Source organism: Dendrobates tinctorius, unplaced genomic scaffold (genome assembly GCF_039654945.1).
Source record: "Dendrobates tinctorius isolate UK_male_01 unplaced genomic scaffold, ASM3965494v1 ptg000270l, whole genome shotgun sequence".
In the NCBI taxonomy this organism is placed as follows: domain Eukaryota; kingdom Metazoa; phylum Chordata; class Amphibia; order Anura; family Dendrobatidae; genus Dendrobates; species Dendrobates tinctorius.
The window spans coordinates 6,902,501-6,910,000 of record NW_027361937.1 but is presented as its reverse complement, the minus strand read 5'-3'; the positions used below and the strand labels follow the sequence as shown (position 1 = coordinate 6,910,000).

The following is a 7,500-nucleotide window of genomic DNA, read 5'->3' as shown; positions in this document are numbered from 1 at the left end:
CTCTCTTGATCCCCTCAACTGTGTTCACCATCACCACCTCCTCCTCAGGCAAGGAATTCCAGATTCTCACTGCCCTATCAGTAAAGAATCCTCTTCTATGTGTGGTGGAAAAACCTTCTCTCCTCCAGACGCAGAGAATGCCCCCTTGTGACGTCACCTTCCTTGGTAGAAACAGATCCTCCAAGAGATATTTGTATTGTCCCCTTTTATATGGTTATTAGATCACGCCTCAGTCATCTTTTTTCTAGACTAAATAATCCTAATTTTGCTAATCTCTCTGTGTATTGTAGTTCCCCTATCCCCTTTATTCATTTTGTTGCCCTCCTTTGTACTCGCTCTAGTTCCATTATATCCTTCCTGAGCACCGGTGCCCAAAACTGTACACAGTACTCCACATGCGGTCTAACCATTCAGTGTGTAATGGTGATAGCGATTCCTTCTTCCCACGTGTATAACCTTCCATTTATCATTGGTTACCCGCATCTGCCACCTTTCGGCCCAAGTTTCCAACTTATCCAGATCCAGCCATGCGGTTTCTCGTGTTTTGTAGCAGAAGAGGGCATTCCGCAGGCGGTTTTCTGGGATGACGTGGGTTAGCACAAGCAGTAAAAGGAGGTAAGAAGCAAGCGCCCAACGTGGGGCTCGAACCCACGACCCTGAGATTAAGAGTCTCATGCTCTACCGACTGAGCTAGCCGGGCTTCTGACGCCTGCCGGTGCATCGGAGCTGCACGCGGCACGGTCCGGTCGCGCGCAGGTAGCTGTCAGATCCTGGGTGTGGCGGACACCACCGACATCGCAGACGCATCCAAGCATTGGTGGTTCAGTGGTAGAATTCTCGCCTGCCACGCGGGAGGCCCGGGTTCGATTCCCGGCCAATGCAGAGCAGCTCTTTTCCTCGTTTGCTGACCGTTGCATTGCGCCTCCTTTCATTGTTGACTTTACAGACACTTGCAAAAAAGTCTTTGGGCTCTTGCTGCCCTGTTTTCGCTCACCATCCTTTTGGGCCTTCCCTATTCTATATCCTCTGGGGCTAACATAGTTAGCAAGGCCGAAAAAAGACATTTGTCCATCCAGTCCAGCCTACATTCCGTCAGAATCAATCCCCAGATCTACGTCCTTCTAAAGACCCTAAGAACTGTAAGATACAATATTGTTATGCTCCAGGAAGACATCCAGGGCTCTCTTGATCCCCTCAACTGTGTTCACCATCACCACCTCCTCCTCAGGCAAGGAATTCCAGATTCTCACTGCCCTATCAGTAAAGAATCCTCTTCTATGTTGGTGGAAAAACCTTCTCTCCTCCAGACGCAGAGAATGCCCCCTTGTGACGTCACCTTCCTTGGTAGAAACAGATCCTCCAAGAGATATTTGTATTGTCCCCTTTTATATGGTTATTAGATCACGCCTCAGTCATCTTTTTTCTAGACTAAATAATCCTAATTTTGCTAATCTCTCTGTGTATTGTAGTTCCCCTATCCCCTTTATTCATTTTGTTGCCCTCCTTTGTACTCGCTCTAGTTCCATTATATCCTTCCTGAGCACCGGTGCCCAAAACTGTACACAGTACTCCACATGCGGTCTAACCATTCAGTGTGTAATGGTGATAGCGATTCCTTCTTCCCACGTGTATAACCTTCCATTTATCATTGGTTACCCGCATCTGCCACCTTTCGGCCCAAGTTTCCAACTTATCCAGATCCAGCCATGCGGTTTCTCGTGTTTTGTAGCAGAAGAGGGCATTCCGCAGGCGGTTTTCTGGGATGACGTGGGTTAGCACAAGCAGTAAAAGGAGGTAAGAAGCAAGCGCCCAACGTGGGGCTCGAACCCACGACCCTGAGATTAAGAGTCTCATGCTCTACCGACTGAGCTAGCCGGGCTTCTGACGCCTGCCGGCGCATCGGAGCTGCACGCGGCACGGTCCGGTCGCGCGCAGGTAGCTGTCAGATCCTGGGTGTGGCGGACACCACCGACATCGCAGACGCATCCAAGCATTGGTGGTTCAGTGGTAGAATTCTCGCCTGCCACGCGGGAGGCCCGGGTTCGATTCCCGGCCAATGCAGAGCAGCTCTTTTCCTCGTTTGCTGACCGTTGCATTGCGCCTCCTTTCATTGTTGACTTTACAGACACTTGCAAAAAAGTCTTTGGGCTCTTGCTGCCCTGTTTTCGCTCACCATCCTTTTGGGCCTTCCCTATTCTATATCCTCTGGGGCTAACATAGTTAGCAAGGCCGAAAAAAGACATTTGTCCATCCAGTCCAGCCTACATTCCGTCAGAATCAATCCCCAGATCTACGTCCTTCTAAAGACCCTAAGAACTGTAAGATACAATATTGTTATGCTCCAGGAAGACATCCAGGGCTCTCTTGATCCCCTCAACTGTGTTCACCATCACCACCTCCTCCTCAGGCAAGGAATTCCAGATTCTCACTGCCCTATCAGTAAAGAATCCTCTTCTATGTTGGTGGAAAAACCTTCTCTCCTCCAGACGCAGAGAATGCCCCCTTGTGACGTCACCTTCCTTGGTAGAAACAGATCCTCCAAGAGATATTTGTATTGTCCCCTTTTATATGGTTATTAGATCACGCCTCAGTCATCTTTTTTCTAGACTAAATAATCCTAATTTTGCTAATCTCTCTGTGTATTGTAGTTCCCCTATCCCCTTTATTCATTTTGTTGCCCTCCTTTGTACTCGCTCTAGTTCCATTATATCCTTCCTGAGCACCGGTGCCCAAAACTGTACACAGTACTCCACATGCGGTCTAACCATTCAGTGTGTAATGGTGATAGCGATTCCTTCTTCCCACGTGTATAACCTTCCATTTATCATTGGTTACCCGCATCTGCCACCTTTCGGCCCAAGTTTCCAACTTATCCAGATCCAGCCATGCGGTTTCTCGTGTTTTGTAGCAGAATAGGGCATTCCGCAGGCGGTTTTCTGGGATGACGTGGGTTAGCACAAGCAGTAAAAGGAGGTAAGAAGCAAGCGCCCAACGTGGGGCTCGAACCCACGACCCTGAGATTAAGAGTCTCATGCTCTACCGACTGAGCTAGCCGGGCTTCTGACGCCTGCCGGCGCATCGGAGCTGCACGCGGCACGGTCCGGTCGCGCGCAGGTAGCTGTCAGATCCTGGGTGTGGCGGACACCACCGACATCTCAGACGCATCCAAGCATTGGTGGTTCAGTGGTAGAATTCTCGCCTGACACGCGGGAGGCCCGGGTTCGATTCCCGGCCAATGCAGAGCAGCTCTTTTCCTCGTTTGCTGACCGTTGCATTGCGCCTCCTTTCATTGTTGACTTTACAGACACTTGCAAAAAAGTCTTTGGGCTCTTGCTGCCCTGTTTTCGCTCACCATCCTTTTGGGCCTTCCCTATTCTATATCCTCTGGGGCTAACATAGTTAGCAAGGCCGAAAAAAGACATTTGTCCATCCAGTCCAGCCTACATTCCGTCAGAATCAATCCCCAGATCTACGTCCTTCTAAAGACCCTAAGAACTGTAAGATACAATATTGTTATGCTCCAGGAAGACATCCAGGGCTCTCTTGATCCCCTCAACTGTGTTCACCATCACCACCTCCTCCTCAGGCAAGGAATTCCAGATTCTCACTGCCCTATCAGTAAAGAATCCTCTTCTATGTTGGTGGAAAAACCTTCTCTCCTCCAGACGCAGAGAATGCCCCCTTGTGACGTCACCTTCCTTGGTAGAAACAGATCCTCCAAGAGATATTTGTATTGTCCCCTTTTATATGGTTATTAGATCACGCCTCAGTCATCTTTTTTCTAGACTAAATAATCCTAATTTTGCTAATCTCTCTGTGTATTGTAGTTCCCCTATCCCCTTTATTCATTTTGTTGCCCTCCTTTGTACTCGCTCTAGTTCCATTATATCCTTCCTGAGCACCGGTGCCCAAAACTGTACACAGTACTCCACATGCGGTCTAACCATTCAGTGTGTAATGGTGATAGCGATTCCTTCTTCCCACGTGTATAACCTTCCATTTATCATTGGTTACCCGCATCTGCCACCTTTCGGCCCAAGTTTCCAACTTATCCAGATCCAGCCATGCGGTTTCTCGTGTTTTGTAGCAGAAGAGGGCATTCCGCAGGCGGTTTTCTGGGATGACGTGGGTTAGCACAAGCAGTAAAAGGAGGTAAGAAGCAAGCGCCCAACGTGGGGCTCGAACCCACGACCCTGAGATTAAGAGTCTCATGCTCTACCGACTGAGCTAGCCGGGCTTCTGACGCCTGCCGGCGCATCGGAGCTGCACGCGGCACGGTCCGGTCGCGCGCAGGTAGCTGTCAGATCCTGGGTGTGGCGGACACCACCGACATCGCAGACGCATCCAAGCATTGGTGGTTCAGTGGTAGAATTCTCGCCTGCCACGCGGGAGGCCCGGGTTCGATTCCCGGCCAATGCAGAGCAGCTCTTTTCCTCGTTTGCTGACCGTTGCATTGCGCCTCCTTTCATTGTTGACTTTACAGACACTTGCAAAAAAGTCTTTGGGCTCTTGCTGCCCTGTTTTCGCTCACCATCCTTTTGGGCCTTCCCTATTCTATATCCTCTGGGGCTAACATAGTTAGCAAGGCCGAAAAAAGACATTTGTCCATCCAGTCCAGCCTACATTCCGTCAGAATCAATCCCCAGATCTACGTCCTTCTAAAGACCCTAAGAACTGTAAGATACAATATTGTTATGCTCCAGGAAGACATCCAGGGCTCTCTTGATCCCCTCAACTGTGTTCACCATCACCACCTCCTCCTCAGGCAAGGAATTCCAGATTCTCACTGCCCTATCAGTAAAGAATCCTCTTCTATGTTGGTGGAAAAACCTTCTCTCCTCCAGACGCAGAGAATGCCCCCTTGTGACGTCACCTTCCTTGGTAGAAACAGATCCTCCAAGAGATATTTGTATTGTCCCCTTTTATATGGTTATTAGATCACGCCTCAGTCATCTTTTTTCTAGACTAAATAATCCTAATTTTGCTAATCTCTCTGTGTATTGTAGTTCCCCTATCCCCTTTATTCATTTTGTTGCCCTCCTTTGTACTCGCTCTAGTTCCATTATATCCTTCCTGAGCACCGGTGCCCAAAACTGTACACAGTACTCCACATGCGGTCTAACCATTCAGTGTGTAATGGTGATAGCGATTCCTTCTTCCCACGTGTATAACCTTCCATTTATCATTGGTTACCCGCATCTGCCACCTTTCGGCCCAAGTTTCCAACTTATCCAGATCCAGCCATGCGGTTTCTCGTGTTTTGTAGCAGAAGAGGGCATTCCGCAGGCGGTTTTCTGGGATGACGTGGGTTAGCACAAGCAGTAAAAGGAGGTAAGAAGCAAGCGCCCAACGTGGGGCTCGAACCCACGACCCTGAGATTAAGAGTCTCATGCTCTACCGACTGAGCTAGCTGGGCTTCTGACGCCTGCCGGCGCATCGGAGCTGCACGCGGCACGGTCCGGTCGCGCGCAGGTAGCTGTCAGATCCTGGGTGTGGCGGACACCACCGACATCGCAGACGCATCCAAGCATTGGTGGTTCAGTGGTAGAATTCTCGCCTGCCACGCGGGAGGCCCGGGTTCGATTCCCGGCCAATGCAGAGCAGCTCTTTTCCTCGTTTGCTGACCGTTGCATTGCGCCTCCTTTCATTGTTGACTTTACAGACACTTGCAAAAAAGTCTTTGGGCTCTTGCTGCCCTGTTTTCGCTCACCATCCTTTTGGGCCTTCCCTATTCTATATCCTCTGGGGCTAACATAGTTAGCAAGGCCGAAAAAAGACATTTGTCCATCCAGTCCAGCCTACATTCCGTCAGAATCAATCCCCAGATCTACGTCCTTCTAAAGACCCTAAGAACTGTAAGATACAATATTGTTATGCTCCAGGAAGACATCCAGGGCTCTCTTGATCCCCTCAACTGTGTTCACCATCACCACCTCCTCCTCAGGCAAGGAATTCCAGATTCTCACTGCCCTATCAGTAAAGAATCCTCTTCTATGTTGGTGGAAAAACCTTCTCTCCTCCAGACGCAGAGAATGCCCCCTTGTGACGTCACCTTCCTTGGTAGAAACAGATCCTCCAAGAGATATTTGTATTGTCCCCTTTTATATGGTTATTAGATCACGCCTCAGTCATCTTTTTTCTAGACTAAATAATCCTAATTTTGCTAATCTCTCTGTGTATTGTAGTTCCCCTATCCCCTTTATTCATTTTGTTGCCCTCCTTTGTACTCGCTCTAGTTCCATTATATCCTTCCTGAGCACCGGTGCCCAAAACTGTACACAGTACTCCACATGCGGTCTAACCATTCAGTGTGTAATGGTGATAGCGATTCCTTCTTCCCACGTGTATAACCTTCCATTTATCATTGGTTACCCGCATCTGCCACCTTTCGGCCCAAGTTTCCAACTTATCCAGATCCAGCCATGCGGTTTCTCGTGTTTTGTAGCAGAAGAGGGCATTCCGCAGGCGGTTTTCTGGGATGACGTGGGTTAGCACAAGCAGTAAAAGGAGGTAAGAAGCAAGTGCCCAACGTGGGGCTCGAACCCACGACCCTGAGATTAAGAGTCTCATGCTCTACCGACTGAGCTAGCCGGGCTTCTGACGCCTGCCGGCGCATCGGAGCTGCACGCGGCACGGTCCGGTCGCGCGCAGGTAGCTGTCAGATCCTGGGTGTGGCGGACACCACCGACATCGCAGACGCATCCAAGCATTGGTGGTTCAGTGGTAGAATTCTCGCCTGCCACGCGGGAGGCCCGGGTTCGATTCCCGGCCAATGCAGAGCAGCTCTTTTCCTCGTTTGCTGACCGTTGCATTGCGCCTCCTTTCATTGTTGACTTTACAGACACTTGCAAAAAAGTCTTTGGGCTCTTGCTGCCCTGTTTTCGCTCACCATCCTTTTGGGCCTTCCCTATTCTATATCCTCTGGGGCTAACATAGTTAGCAAGGCCCAAAAAAGACATTTGTCCATCCAGTCCAGCCTACATTCCGTCAGAATCAATCCCCAGATCTACGTCCTTCTAAAGACCCTAAGAACTGTAAGATACAATATTGTTATGCTCCAGGAAGACATCCAGGGCTCTCTTGATCCCCTCAACTGTGTTCACCATCACCACCTCCTCCTCAGGCAAGGAATTCCAGATTCTCACTGCCCTATCAGTAAAGAATCCTCTTCTATGTTGGTGGAAAAACCTTCTCTCCTCCAGACGCAGAGAATGCCCCCTTGTGACGTCACCTTCCTTGGTAGAAACAGATCCTCCAAGAGATATTTGTATTGTCCCCTTTTATATGGTTATTAGATCACGCCTCAGTCATCTTTTTTCTAGACTAAATAATCCTAATTTTGCTAATCTCTCTGTGTATTGTAGTTCCCCTATCCCCTTTATTCATTTTGTTGCCCTCCTTTGTACTCGCTCTAGTTCCATTATATCCTTCCTGAGCACCGGTGCCCAAAACTGTACACAGTACTCCACATGCGGTCTAACCATTCAGTGTGTAATGGTG

At 49.3% G+C, this 7,500-nt stretch overlaps 12 non-coding genes across 12 annotated transcripts; 6 read left to right on the top strand and 6 right to left on the bottom strand.

The window, feature by feature from the left end:
- Nucleotides 1-627: 627 nt before the first annotated feature.
- TRNAK-CUU (transfer RNA lysine (anticodon CUU)) lies at nt 628-700 on the bottom strand. The gene has a single exon. It is a non-coding gene; the product is annotated as a tRNA-Lys (tRNA).
- A 111-nt stretch (nt 701-811) lies between these two features.
- TRNAG-GCC (transfer RNA glycine (anticodon GCC)) lies at nt 812-882 on the top strand. The gene has a single exon. It is a non-coding gene; the product is annotated as a tRNA-Gly (tRNA).
- A 924-nt stretch (nt 883-1,806) lies between these two features.
- TRNAK-CUU (transfer RNA lysine (anticodon CUU)) lies at nt 1,807-1,879 on the bottom strand. Its single transcript has one exon. It is a non-coding gene; the product is annotated as a tRNA-Lys (tRNA).
- A 111-nt stretch (nt 1,880-1,990) lies between these two features.
- TRNAG-GCC (transfer RNA glycine (anticodon GCC)) lies at nt 1,991-2,061 on the top strand. The gene has a single exon. It is a non-coding gene; the product is annotated as a tRNA-Gly (tRNA).
- Nucleotides 2,062-2,985: 924 nt separating this feature from the next.
- Nucleotides 2,986-3,058, bottom strand: TRNAK-CUU (transfer RNA lysine (anticodon CUU)). The gene has a single exon. It is a non-coding gene; the product is annotated as a tRNA-Lys (tRNA).
- A 111-nt stretch (nt 3,059-3,169) lies between these two features.
- TRNAV-GAC (transfer RNA valine (anticodon GAC)) lies at nt 3,170-3,240 on the top strand. Its single transcript has one exon. It is a non-coding gene; the product is annotated as a tRNA-Val (tRNA).
- A 924-nt stretch (nt 3,241-4,164) lies between these two features.
- TRNAK-CUU (transfer RNA lysine (anticodon CUU)) lies at nt 4,165-4,237 on the bottom strand. The gene has a single exon. It is a non-coding gene; the product is annotated as a tRNA-Lys (tRNA).
- Nucleotides 4,238-4,348: 111 nt separating this feature from the next.
- On the top strand, nt 4,349-4,419 carry TRNAG-GCC (transfer RNA glycine (anticodon GCC)). The gene has a single exon. It is a non-coding gene; the product is annotated as a tRNA-Gly (tRNA).
- Nucleotides 4,420-5,343: 924 nt separating this feature from the next.
- TRNAK-CUU (transfer RNA lysine (anticodon CUU)) lies at nt 5,344-5,416 on the bottom strand. The gene has a single exon. It is a non-coding gene; the product is annotated as a tRNA-Lys (tRNA).
- Nucleotides 5,417-5,527: 111 nt separating this feature from the next.
- Nucleotides 5,528-5,598, top strand: TRNAG-GCC (transfer RNA glycine (anticodon GCC)). The gene has a single exon. It is a non-coding gene; the product is annotated as a tRNA-Gly (tRNA).
- Nucleotides 5,599-6,522: 924 nt separating this feature from the next.
- Nucleotides 6,523-6,595, bottom strand: TRNAK-CUU (transfer RNA lysine (anticodon CUU)). Its single transcript has one exon. It is a non-coding gene; the product is annotated as a tRNA-Lys (tRNA).
- Nucleotides 6,596-6,706: 111 nt separating this feature from the next.
- Nucleotides 6,707-6,777, top strand: TRNAG-GCC (transfer RNA glycine (anticodon GCC)). Its single transcript has one exon. It is a non-coding gene; the product is annotated as a tRNA-Gly (tRNA).
- Nucleotides 6,778-7,500: the final 723 nt, after the last annotated feature.